Source organism: Lissotriton vulgaris, chromosome 9 (genome assembly GCF_964263255.1).
Source record: "Lissotriton vulgaris chromosome 9, aLisVul1.2, whole genome shotgun sequence".
NCBI lineage: Eukaryota > Metazoa > Chordata > Amphibia > Caudata > Salamandridae > Lissotriton > Lissotriton vulgaris.
The window spans coordinates 997,408,793-997,421,786 of NC_141697.1; the positions used below are offsets into that span (position 1 = coordinate 997,408,793).

Below are 12,994 nucleotides of genomic sequence, written 5' to 3' on the forward strand. Positions count from 1 at the left end.
AGGGTTTTGTCGACTCAGAAGTCAGCCTCAAGGACTCTAAATGTCTCAGGGCCAGTTGTTTCAGCTCTTTCTTTGGTATATAAGTAATGCCTTCGGTTTGAAGGTAATACTTCTTCAAGTCAAGATCCTTGAGGAAATTTCTGATGTACCGGAGCCAAGTTATTTTTGAGGATTGGTCCAGAGCCATTGTGTCTGCTAAGATTGTCTGTGTCAGCGCTTTTTATCAGAAGTCCAGATGCGTCGCCAAAGCAATAGCGGTTGTATCTTTAACAAATCCTCCAGATAGGGAATTCCAAGTTCTAGGTGGGAAGCATAGATTGAGGTACGCCTCGGTGTTGCTAAAAGGAAACTAAGAAAGGTATTTTCTGCCACCTGAAGGGCGCTAACATCTACATGTCCCCAGACTCCCGCCCCATACAATGCGATAGCCTGACACTTGGCGCTATAAATTTTTAATAGCTCCACTGGTGCCCTCCTCCCCAATCTCTGAGAAAAGCTCATCAGGGCCACTATGGCTCTTTTAAAGAGATGGCACCTTGCCTATACTGCTGGCCTCCACTTCAGCCTTTCGTCTATCATGATTCCCAAGTACGGGTACTGGGCAGTTACCTCAAGTTTTTGGTTTTGGAGATAGATGTCCTTTGCTCGCTTTTTCCCACTGCTTGCTACCATGACAAAAGTTTTTTTAACATTCACCTGGAGGTCCAATTTACCCATAAAATCCGTATACCTATTCAGGGATTTCTGCATTTCACGCGGGGTACGCGCCAGAATGACGGAATCATCTGCATAGAGCAGAGCGGGACCCAGGCTCTGTTTAACCCGCGGGAGATCCTGGCCCCCCCTCAGCATCTCTTCCTCCAGGCCATTTGTGTACAATGAGAAGAGAAAAGGGGGCCAGAACACACCCCTGCCTGACTCCTCGCTCTACTCCAAAAGATACCGTCAGCTCCCCCTTCGTGCCAAAGCGCACCCTAGCATACGCTTTAGAATAAAGTTCTCTCAGGAAATCTAAAAGAGGGGAATCCACGCCCATTTGACTCAGAACCATCCAGAGTTTTGCGTGTGAAACGCAATCAAATGCTGCGGACAGGTGGAGAAGTGTGGCTCAGTGGAGAAGTGTGGCTCAGGGGTTAGAGGCGGCAGGCCCGGAAGCTGAGATCGGTCCTGGACCAGGGTTCAATTCCCCGCCTCGGCGGGTCTTGGGCTAAAAATTCCACGGACTCGATAATTCTCGATCTGGTGCCTTCTCGACTCACGGGTTCACACTCTGCGACTCTGGGCAATAGCTTGCTTAATCTCCACAACGGCCCCTCGCGGCGGGATGCCTGACTTTCACCTTGTGGATACCCTGCTGGGGCTATCACACAGGGGAATATCAGGACGGGTTCCCTAAGCAAGCGCCGGGACACCCACTGCGGGTAGCTGTGCGCTATATAAGCTCAACTACATTTACATTTACATTTACATAGACCATGTAGACTGTGTCCTTCTTTGCTTGTGTGTATTTACTCAATATCAAGCTAAGATTGAGGGCCTGCTCTACCGTTCCAAACCCCTCCGAAATCCAAACTGGAGATCGGAAATAATGCCTCCCTCCTCAGCCCACTGCCGGAGACGCTCAAGGACTACCCTGCCAACGACCTTGCCCAGCGAGTCCAGCAGAGAGATGGGGCGGTAGCATTTGACATCCTGACGATCCCCTTTTTTGAAAATCGGGACCATGATAGAATGAGTTCAGGATTTTATCAGTCCCACTTTTGCCGCTGCAGTACAGACTCTAGTAAGAATGGGGGCCCAGAGATCCAAATTGTGTTTAAAAAGATCCACTGGGACCCCGTCTGGGGCTGGAGCTTTCCCGTTTTTACTTGTTGCCAGTGCCACTAATAGCTCGGAGATGTCGAAATGCAGGGGTATTGGGTATTCGAGTGTTGAATATGTGTTTTCTGTCCTGGCTGATGTTACTGTGTTTTTAAAATTTTTGGAGAAGTGGGACACCCAAGTATCTTCATCTATGGCCACTTCTATCTTGGGACTGTTATCGTCTGTTAGGTAGGGGGATCCGACGGTTCGCCAAAAAGCCTCGCTATTATTAGAGACGGCACTAGTATGTAGGTCATCCCATAATTTCTGTTTTAGTTCTTGTATTCTTAATTTGCGTGCCCTTCCATAGTGCTGTCTAAGGAGTTGGATCTTCGCCGTGTCTCTGGGTGTTTTTTTCAAGGCCAGCTTTAGATTAGTTAGGGCCACGGTACAAGTATGGTTAAACCACCCTTTAGTGGTTGGGATCGAGCTCCTTGATTTTTTAGTGAGAAGACCCTTTATTTTCTCTAATATTTGGGTGAAATTATTGATGACTTCTTCATCTGTTTCTAATAAATCCAGACATTTAATTATATTTGAGTATGCCGCTTTTACCAATTTTTTGGTAATTTCGTCTGGATTTATTTTCTCCCATTTTAAAGTGTGACCATTTTGTTTACCCAACTCCAATTTATTCTGGGCGAGGGTTTTCGCTATGACTGTAGTTGGGGGCTTGGAATCGGTCAAATAGAGGTCCATCCTCAAGGCAGAATGATCTCTTAATACATTGTTCAGAACCTGGAAGGATCTGACTATACGTCGCAGCCCAGACGACAGGAGAATATAATCGACTGTCGTTTGATATCCCCTTCCAACATATGTTGGTTGCAGGAACTCTGAGCCTGGGCTTGACCTATTGGCTATTGCAAGATCTAAGTCAGATAGCACATTATTCATGGCAATCCCCACCTTAGTATGGGCAAAATGCATGAGTGGAGCGTCATATTCGTCCACTATCCCGCAGCAATTTTTCTCAGCTTGTGGGCATGGGTGGAGATTAAAATCCTCTCCCCATATAAAATGAAACGTCCCTTTGCGTGGCTTGGATTGGTATAACTGAGTTACTTTCTCCTGAATGTTAGAGAGAAGGGTCAGAAATTTGTCATCCTCTAAGTTGTTATAAAGGTTAATCAAGAGGATGGGCTCCTTATTCTTGAAGGAGAGAGACAGTAATTGAAAATTTGGGTCAGAGCTGACTATGGAGACTTTTAGGTGGTTCACAGTATTTGCGATGTATGTGGTTAGCCCTCCCTTAGGTCTGCCTACGCTACTGCTCAGGGCTGGGATGGAGTATGTTTTATAGCCCAGGAGGTGAAGCTTCGTCAAGGACCATGTCTTCTGGAGGCAGATAGATTGATGGATTTCCAGGGCCTATATGTATATGATAATAACTAAGCTTCATAGAGATAAGCGCTGCCTAAAGATCCATATCTGCCTATAGCATAGTATTTCATGCAAACCTCAAACTTAAACAGGCTGATTTGACAGTGAGAGAGTGATCGCACCATAGTTTGTACTGCTAATCATTCTCAGCATACGTTACGAATACTCTTTCACATTACGTGTCGCATCAAAGCTTCCGTGTGACGTCATGTACGGCGCCCGGTACGCAAAGACGCAAATGTTTTTAATTGGTTAAAAACATATATTTATGTATTTAATGAACTAACTAACAGAAGACATTATCTAGGATAATTAAGAAAACATTTTTTTAAGTTCCAATAATCCTATATTACTTTTAAAAGCAATTACACAAACCGCAGTGGACCGTCATGCGTACTGGCATTGTAAGAGTACCGTAAGCACAGCGTAAGCGTACGCAAAGCCATGTGACTTTAAAAGAAGAGATTTGATTGGTTCATAACACTTCCTATTACAACTGTTGAAACTTCCATCCCATTTTAATAATTCTACTTTGACTTTCTAAGAAGAAGCATCTCTTCTGAGAATCTTGTCAAATAGAACGAAGTTTACCATAATAACAAGTTTACCTGGACACCCACAACACATCCATTGGGGGCGACAGGGGGAGCTCCAGGGCCCCCGCAACCCAAACTGGCCCCCCACATGGTATGGGAGCCGAATTCCTGAAACATAGTACCTGAGACGGCCACAGGGTTTGAGGTTCCCAGGAACTATAAAAGCTTGGGGGGAGGGGGTTCGCTTGTCCACCTTCCCTTTTAATTTGTGTTACAGCCCTGGAGGAAGGGGTCTCTTGGGCATTTATATGATCAGGGTGGAGTGCTGGTAGCCCTCTCCCCTTTTACTACACATTTCAGCCCTGGGGACTTGGATTTCCAGGGCCTAATTAGGTTGCAGGCCCCCTCCCTTCATTTATTCACTCTGCCCCCAGGGGGCCAAAAGACCTTTCATACACTCGGGAGGGAGATCACACCACCCAAAATAAAAACATACCTTTAGCCCTGGGCCTGGCCTTCCTTGGGGATTCCTCAGTGGATCCTCCATGGCATAATATATACAAATTATTTCAGCCTTAATTGCTCAAGTTCTCCTTAACAGATTTACACCAAATCACAAAAAACACTCTTTCTAGAGCAAGATCTAGTTTTCTGCCAAATTTGGTGTAAATCTGTTCAGTGGTTTGGGCTGTGGCTGCGTCTAAAGTTCCGACTGAAAAATGAATGGGAAAAATGTGTTTTACCCCCCCTTGTTTTTGTTGCCCCCCACTTAATCGACCACCGCCTACAAAAATTTCCATGTGCAAACAAGTAAAAAAGTAGCAGTTTTTTGGAAAGTTTTATTGAGATTCATAAAATTGCACCAAAGTTATTAGCAACACAAAAAGGCATTAACTATGGAAACACAAAGCTAACTATAACTACCCAGTGGCGACCACCACTGTGCAATATATATGTATATATATATTACCTACTGGCGGTCGCCAGTAGGTAGTTACAGTTAGGACCTACTTTCCATAGGAAATCCACAACATTCTATTTGAAATGTCTTTGGCACTGGTGGGCGAATCTTCATCAATTTCTCCAAGAAAATGGCCCGCTCCGCTCTGCTCCTTCCCTGAAAGTTTGCGGGTGATTTGTCAAGTGGGGGCCGAGAAAAAAGGGGGGGTCCCAAAACTTGTTTTCCCCATGCAATTTTCCTTAGGGACCTTTAGACACGGCTACAGCCCAAACTGCTGAACGGAATTACACCAAATTTGGCAAAAAGGTAGAGTTTGGTTCACAGATTACGCTTTTTGTTAAATTGTGTAAATCCGTTCTGTAGTTCCTGAGAAAATCAAAAGTAAAATCATAGATATATCTATGGACGAAGTAGGGTACACGTATCCACCGAGGATCATACACTTACCCTTAGGAGCACGAGCCGCATGCTAATTGGCTGTCAACTCTGTGTCAACACTCCAAACCAGAAAGTGTTGGCAGCCATCTTGTGTCTCGGTAGAACCAAGGCACAAGAAAACCGTAAAACAAGTGTGTAAAAGGCGCAAAGGGGGCAGGGTAGAAACACCCTGACCCCCTTGGTACGCGTATCCCACGGAAAAAAAAAAAAAACAACAAAGTCTGCTATTTTTCTAATTTGCCCCCGGGGGGCCAAGTCCCGGGGGCAATGTGCTTTTTTATAATGGGGGGCCCAGAGGGGCCCCCCAGCCCCGGGGACTGCCATCCCCGGGGCTATAACCTTACGTATGTGGGGGGCTCACGGCCCCCCGCAGCCCCGGGGACCGCCACCCCCGGGGCTTCTTTTATTTTATAATAATAGGGGGCCCAGAGGGGCCCCCAGCCCCGGGACCACCACCCCACGGGCTTTAACATTATGTGTGGGGGGGCTCATGGCCAGTAAAATATAAATTGTGTTTTAATATCCATGCAGTATAAATATTAACACAATTGTCTGTTTTTTATTGAAATTGATTCCATGTTATGATTGTAACATTTACCATTAGTCCAGCTATGTCCAGCCTTGTTGGATGTTTGCTGATTCCTGAGACTTCATCAGGTACATAGTGGCCTGGCAAGCAGTGTGTAAATTCCTGAAAAGGATGTTCTGCGCTCATTAAGCATTATTCAGAGAGCATTGCTGGTTCACTATTCTATTCTAAAGTGGACCTTAATGCTACATCCTCAAGCAAGCAAACCCTGACCTGAACACTAAAGCAGACAAGTAAGACACATGATTTTTCTCATGCCCACTTGTCCCCGCTCATGTGTAGTCAGCATTGCACTTAGAACACGAGTGGTGCAAGAGTGGTGGAGGAAGTCTTGAGGATACATAGTGCTTCTGCTGGACAGGTTTGCAGTTCCTAACGTTAGTGCTGGATTGTGACACATAGTGGTCAGTATGGATTACAAGAATAGGTTCTCCTTCATTGTGCTCTGAGATGGAATCCCCTGGCCTCACTTCCCTGGTTCGATGTGTTGCTAAGGGCCCATGACGGTATCCCCATAGCCCTGGAAAGTCTGACTTGTCTGCCTGGGTTCAGAAGCTCCAACCAGGTGCCGGGTAAGAACTCTGCCAGACCTGGGTTGGAGGTTCTCATCCCTTGGCTCTGTATCCCAGTACGCTATGTCCCAAAGTACCAAGGACGTGGTCCTCTTGGCTCGGTAAGGCCTCCCCTGCCTGCCAAGATTAAGAAGCTCTGACTGGGCCCAGTTGGGAGCTCAGATAGGTGTGGGGGTGGAAGCCCCCAGCCTTGAACTCTGTTCTCCAGCATGCTGTATACCAAAGTGTCCGAGATGGGCGCCCACCAGCCTGAGAAGGGCTCGCCTGCCTGTCTGCGTTAAGAAGCTCTGAACTGGCCCAAGTTAGAGCTCTTCCCCAGCCTGCTGTGCTGAAAAGTGCCTGGGATGGGTCCCACAACTCTAGGAAGGTGTTACCTGCCTGCCTAAGTTAGGAAACTATGACCGGCAAATGGGTCAGAGCTCCAGCAGGCCTGGAGTGAAGGTTCCCGGCCCCAGAATTCATTCCCCAACACACTGAGGAAAGTCTTATTTGCCTGTCCAAGAAGCTCATAGTGGACCTCGTGTCAGAGCCCTGGTGAACCCTTGGGTTAAAGTCCCCGATCTTTGGATCCCTTCCCTTTTCTACTCTGTTGCAAAATGCGTGGGATGGTGTCTCGCAGCCCGGAAAGATACCTCTTGCCTGCACAGTTTAAGAAGCTTTGACCGGGCCTGGGGACAAAGCTCCTGCAGGCCTGGCCCTGCACGGGGTACCTCCAGCCTGAGAATCGTCTCCCCTGCCTTCCTGGGTCAAGATGTTCTGACCAATCCCTGGATCAGAACTTCTCCAGGCCCAGGTTCTGAAGCCCTTGGCTCTGTTCTCTCGCCCACTGTGTCCCAAAGTGCCTAGACGGGGTCCCGCAGGCCTGGGAAGGACTCCCTATCTGCCCAATTTAAGAAGGTCCAAACTGGCCACCAGGTCAGAGCTCCATAGGGCCAGGTAGCAGATGCCTGGTGATGGCTCATATGACTCCTCGAGCACAGCCAGGGCTCGAGGATGTCCGACACATTTTCTTGAAAGGCCCCCTCTGTGACTATTTGCACACATAATGAAAAAAGGCAGGCAGCCTTCCTACGGATTAGCAGGAACAGTGTGCAAGAGACCTCCCTGTCAACTGGTTGTTCTCTCAAGGTGACACAACGACGCGGGCCGGCCTGTCCCATGCCCCCAGGGGTCCTGTCTATATCTGCCTTCCAGGCCTAGGGGGGCCTTTTCTTCCAAGCCTGCCTTCTTGGAGAGCAAGGAGGGATGTGAAACTGACTTCTCCGTGGAGGGCGGACTCCTCTGGGATGGTTTAGCCACAACTGTACTGTGGTTGATTGATCACAATTGGTCTATTTAGGGATGCAGCCCTAGGCCAGTCTCAGCTAAACATAGATCTTCAAACACTTGAACTGTCCGACTTGAGGGTCTGCCTTTTGTGGAGGCCACCCAGCAGAGAAAAGGTCAAGTAGACAGGCAGCTTGTGCCCGCCTAGAGGTCCGACAAGAATGGATTGGGTCAGGTGGCACTAGTCCTAGACTCTGTCAGAAAGTTAGAGCCTGTTGTTTATGTCTGTTGCAATGTTCCACCCTGCACATTTCCTCAGCAGCTTGGAACGACCCTTCCGAGGGATGTCTTGGCTGATCTGACCAGCACCCCTTTATCTCAGTTAGGCTGCATCTCAGCCCATCTCTCCCTTCGGTTGTCACAGAGGAGGCTGGGTCCACTGGTGCCCATGTGACTGCCCGGTCGCCCCACCCCATGAGGATAACAGGGACTCCTACAGCAGGCCCTAAGGGATATGAAGGTCGGTTTCGGACAGGCACATGGATCCTCCATCCGCAGCAGGTGCAGCTACCTGACTGATCCTGCCAGTAGCATGTGCTTGTCTCGGGAAACATCCGTTACAACGCGGATGTTTCAACGCGGTGCTGTTACGGCGCGTCCGTAACAACGCAAGTCGTTACCACGACTTGCGCTGGAGGGCGCTAGAAGATTAAAAATAGTAAATTTACTATTCCAACACCTTCCCTAGCGTCCACGGGGACTGGTGTTAGAATAGTAAATTATACTATTCGATATCCGCGCCCCCAACGCAAGTCGTGGTAACGACTTGCGTTGTAAGGGACGCGTTGTAACAGCACGCGTTGTGACGGTACGCGTTGTACCGTCACTAATCCGCTTGTCTCAAAGGTTAAACTATGTAAATGCAAGTACTCATGGCCGGTACAGTAAAACTGCAGGTGCCTTATCAAATCAGTTATGGTTCCTTTGATCGCTCAGTCTGTTACTTGGAAAATTGTGGTAATTCTATAGCTAATACATGACAACAAGCATTGATCTTCCACAATGTATGTTTTGATCAAACCAAGACAAATCCAGGCTTGTCAGCTGCTTTGGTGAATCTAGATAGCCTTAGGCTGATTGCTTCTCCGTGATGGTGAGTGTACATACAGATGGCTGCCCTATCAAATTTTAATAGCGCTTTCTTTGCCTACAATGTGACCAGAGGTAATAGTGAGTCAGAGGTCTATTACAACACGGAGCCTGAGAAACAGCTTTCACATCCAAGGATGGCAGTAAATGCACAAATTACCCACTCCTGACCCGGAGAGGTAGTAATGAAAAACAACAATACATGACTCATTTGAGGCCCTGTAATTGAAACAAGTACACTTTAAATCCACTAATAAGGATCCATTGGAGGGAAGGTCTGATGACAGCAGCTGCTATAATTTCAGCTCCAGGAGCCTGTTTAAAAGTTGCTGTTGTTAAAAAGCTCATAGTTGGATCTTGGGATTCAGCTGGCAGTTCACTGGGAGGCAATCCCCAGCCTATACCAACCCTTGCATATTGGCACCTCTGTGATACTCTTAGTTGCATGTCTTGGGGAAACCATTGCATTTACTTAAAAAAAAATAAGTGTTCAAAGCAGGTCTTTCACCGCAATGCTTTGGCTACGAACAATGGAATAGGATTTTGGTTCTATTTTATTGGTTTACGGAACTAGGGCCATGGTTGGGCTATGGTTAGGCGGGATGGTGAAGGTCATTCATGTTGTGCCTTTAGAGGTGAATTCTTTGGAACAACACATGACAAACCAAACAAAAAGCATTTGTCAAGAATGGTTTCATTACTCCAGAACAAAAGTCTGAGGTTTGAAGATGATCAGATACCTTCATAATTCTGCCCATAAACTATTTAGCTGCATTATTTCCATGACCCACTGAGCAGCTTCCAGGAAACCAAAGTCCTTTGGTTTCAGGGAGAGTACACAGCCGCAGACCATGGAGGGAGTTCCGGTGGGGCAGAAAGGCAGGGCGGGGAAGGGGCAGGTTGGGGGGTGCTAAAAATCGGAATATGGATAATTGGGGGTAAGTAAACAATGTAATTAATAAAACAAATTTTGTAGCGCGTGCTGCATCGCATTTTGTAATGCACTGCACGCTACGAAATTCATTTTATTTATTACATTGTTTACTTACCTCAAATTATCCATATTTTGGTTTTTAGCACTAACACCCTGCCCCTCCCCCACCCCGTCTTTCTGGCCCACCGGAACTCCCTCCACGGGCCGTGGCTGAGAGTATGGTTACAAAGCTTAAACCTGAAAGAATTGATGGAAGTGCACCGTAGCTTGTGGCCTAATTTGACTCTACTGGAAACCTCACCCAGCCTGGACACAGAGAGAGGATTGACAGATTGATAACTCCTGGTCAATTATCTGGATGGTAGTGCATGGCCATTTTTAGTTGGTGGAGCAATTTGTCTGGTTAATTCTGCTAACTCATTATATGACCCCACAGCGGTCACCATTCAACTTCTTAGAGGGAGAAGTTGCGTTCAGCCACACTAGTTCAAGCAGTAACAGGTCTGTGATGCCCTTAGGGACGACACATGCTCTACACTGAATGGATCAGCATGTGCCACGCTGAACCCTATTTGTGATAGTGATTGGAGATTTCAATTATTTTCTGTGAACAAATAATTCCTGGAAACTGAGGGTCATAAGTTTGCATTGATTAAGACCTTGGCCTTTGTACATACTACCCATCACTAGTACCGATTGTATTGTTTAGTGAGGGTCTCGGATTGGCTCTCCTGGGGTTGGCAGTTGCCCTGGGGGAGTGAATAGATAATGATCAAACTTCACTATCTAGAGTTGAAACAAGGTTTCCGAAGGATCATAAACTGCAGAGTGGGCCAAATGACAGGAGATGCCAGCTCAAACCATTGGTCACCTACCAAATAGAATCCTGGTACAGGACCTGGCACTCACCTTTTGTGTCCTGGAACACAGAGGGGTATGCTCCTGCAGGGCGCTTGGGTGTGGACCAGGTATAAGGCGGGCTAACCCTCTGAGGTTCCGTGACGATTGTAAGTGGTGTTTTCGACTCGCACGAATATGGTCGAGTCCGGTATCTATGAACCGCAAATGACGAGTTTAGTGGGTGTACGCAGTTTCGCTGTGTTAACCTAAACCGTTCGTCTGTTTCGTGGGTTTCTATATCTGTACCCACGGGTTCCATCTTAGATATGGCATCCATTTTGTCCCTTGCCCTCAAGTAGCCAGCGAACGGACGCTGTCCGCTTCGCGACCCTGGGATTCCCAAGATTCTTGCGGAAGACACGTTTCCTTTGAAAGTGTCTTTATGATGAGGGGGATGATACTGCAAGGCAGATGGCCCCGCTCGAGGCACATCTTGCCGTGCTGATCTATTGTCTCAGCCGTGCATCTCATTAGGCACGTCCCTTTGATGCCTGTAGCTCGTGTTTCCCGATACCACCCCTTTTACACCCTTTTCCGATCTCCCCACTGTTTCTGCCTTCCTCTGCACCTGTCCTTGTTCCTTCTTCGATCTGTTTACTGCCGATTGGAATGTACTAATGGCGGGAAGATGGGTTTTTACAGTTGGGAACCACCGAATGTTTCTGTACTTATGTTCCGGACCTTGAATACATCAAAGCGACCCCTCTCGGGGATAATTATGGGAACCAAGTTGTAAACCTTTGTGTGCCATGTTAAACTATGAGAGAAAACTGTATAAAAAGGAGCGATCCACAGTAGCAAATTGAATCAGATCCCGCGAACATACCGGCTGCGTACTTCACGTGACTTCTGTGTTCCCTGCAGTAAATAAACCTTGAATCTTTGACGCCGAAGGAAGTGTCCCGTGTCTCTGTCATTTGTACGCCGGAACAGGTTACCCACGAAGGTTTCAGGTGTTGTCCCCTGGCACGCTGGGTCTTAAATAACCCAGTCCTTCAGTTGGCGCCCTACGTGGGGCTGCATCAGTGGTACCGGTCCAAGCCCGACGATCGTGAGGAACTTCGTGTGAAATCTCCGAGGGAAGGTGCACCCCGCTTCATCGATCCTGTTGTCGAAATAAGTGGCCCGACGACTTTTCCCGCGAAGATTCCCGCCTCCTGACGGCTGCGACGGACTGCTGCCCTGACAGTAGACCTGTTTTGGCGCCTGGCATAGACCTTGGTACAGCGAGACGATTGACGGGCCTTCCTGGTGACGCCATCGATCTTTGAATAAAGTATTTGTGGGTCGCTCCCAGAGTTCTTAGTTGTGGTTCTTAGTTGTTGCATGGTTCCATTGCATTTGTGGTTCTTCGTACTTGGTTCTTTGTTGTAATATTTGACGACTGCAGCCACCAAAAAACCGAGGGTTTTTGCTCTTTGCAGGGACTTGGTAAATCCCGTAACCCTTGAAGTTTGTGAAACTCGGCTAGTGTGCAAGATGCCTGGTCGTAGTACTTTGTTCAGTTGTTTCAGACGTTGTGGTACGGATTCCCGACTGGAGGACTCGTGTCTGATACCTCCGGTTGGAACTCCCACTTATGAGCTTTACAGCAAGCATGGGTTAGGTCCGATTACCTTTAATGAATATTGGATTCGCTATACCAAAAAAGATGGTGTCCTTAGTTGGCCACCTCATGGTAGTTTCGAGACCCCGATTCTAGATAATCTCGAGGCTAAATTAATTAAGAAAAAGTCAAGGCTGGCCATGTTTGATGCCTTTCGGTTATGGCGCAAAGAAGCCAGACAGAAAGAGATCAGACAGACAAAACGTAATCAGAGAGATGGTGTTGCTACCATTGTAAAGAAAGCAGAGCAGTTTCAGCGTGATAAGGAGGAAAAGGAAAAGGAAGTTTTTGACAGGCTTCAGCATATGACTATAGATAAATGTTATCCCGCTTTGCCAACGGAGTCGGATAAGAAGGAGGAATTAGTTGAGGATCCTTTAATGTCCTATCTTATGAAGTCACCACCTCCGTACGCACAGGATACCGCAGCTCCTGCGATTCCTCCTGTACCTGCTCCTGTACCTGCTCCTCAACCTGTTCTTCCGACTGTTCCTGCTCCCTTGCCTATTGCTGTCCCTACTGCTCCTCCGCTTGTACTTCCACATACTCCTGCTCCCGCTACTGCTCCTGTTCTACTTACTCCTACTGCTTCATCTGTTCCTACTCCTTCTCTTGTTACTACTCTATCGTATACTTCTCCAACTACTCGACGTCGTACCCCTTCAATGGCTGCAAATTTTGCTAATTCTCTGGGACCTATTCTTGAGTCCGCTGATTCGGACGGTCCACAAAGACGTAGTCAGCTTCCTGGTAATAGGGAACGTGCCGCGTTGTACAATATGGCGATGTCATGGATG

At 47.5% G+C, this 12,994-nt stretch overlaps 1 pseudogene; it reads left to right on the top strand.

Moving 5' to 3' along the window:
- Positions 1-8,477: 8,477 nt before the first annotated feature.
- Positions 8,478-10,511, top strand: LOC147692701 (18S ribosomal RNA; annotated as a pseudogene).
- The last annotated feature ends 2,483 nt before the right edge of the window (positions 10,512-12,994 follow it).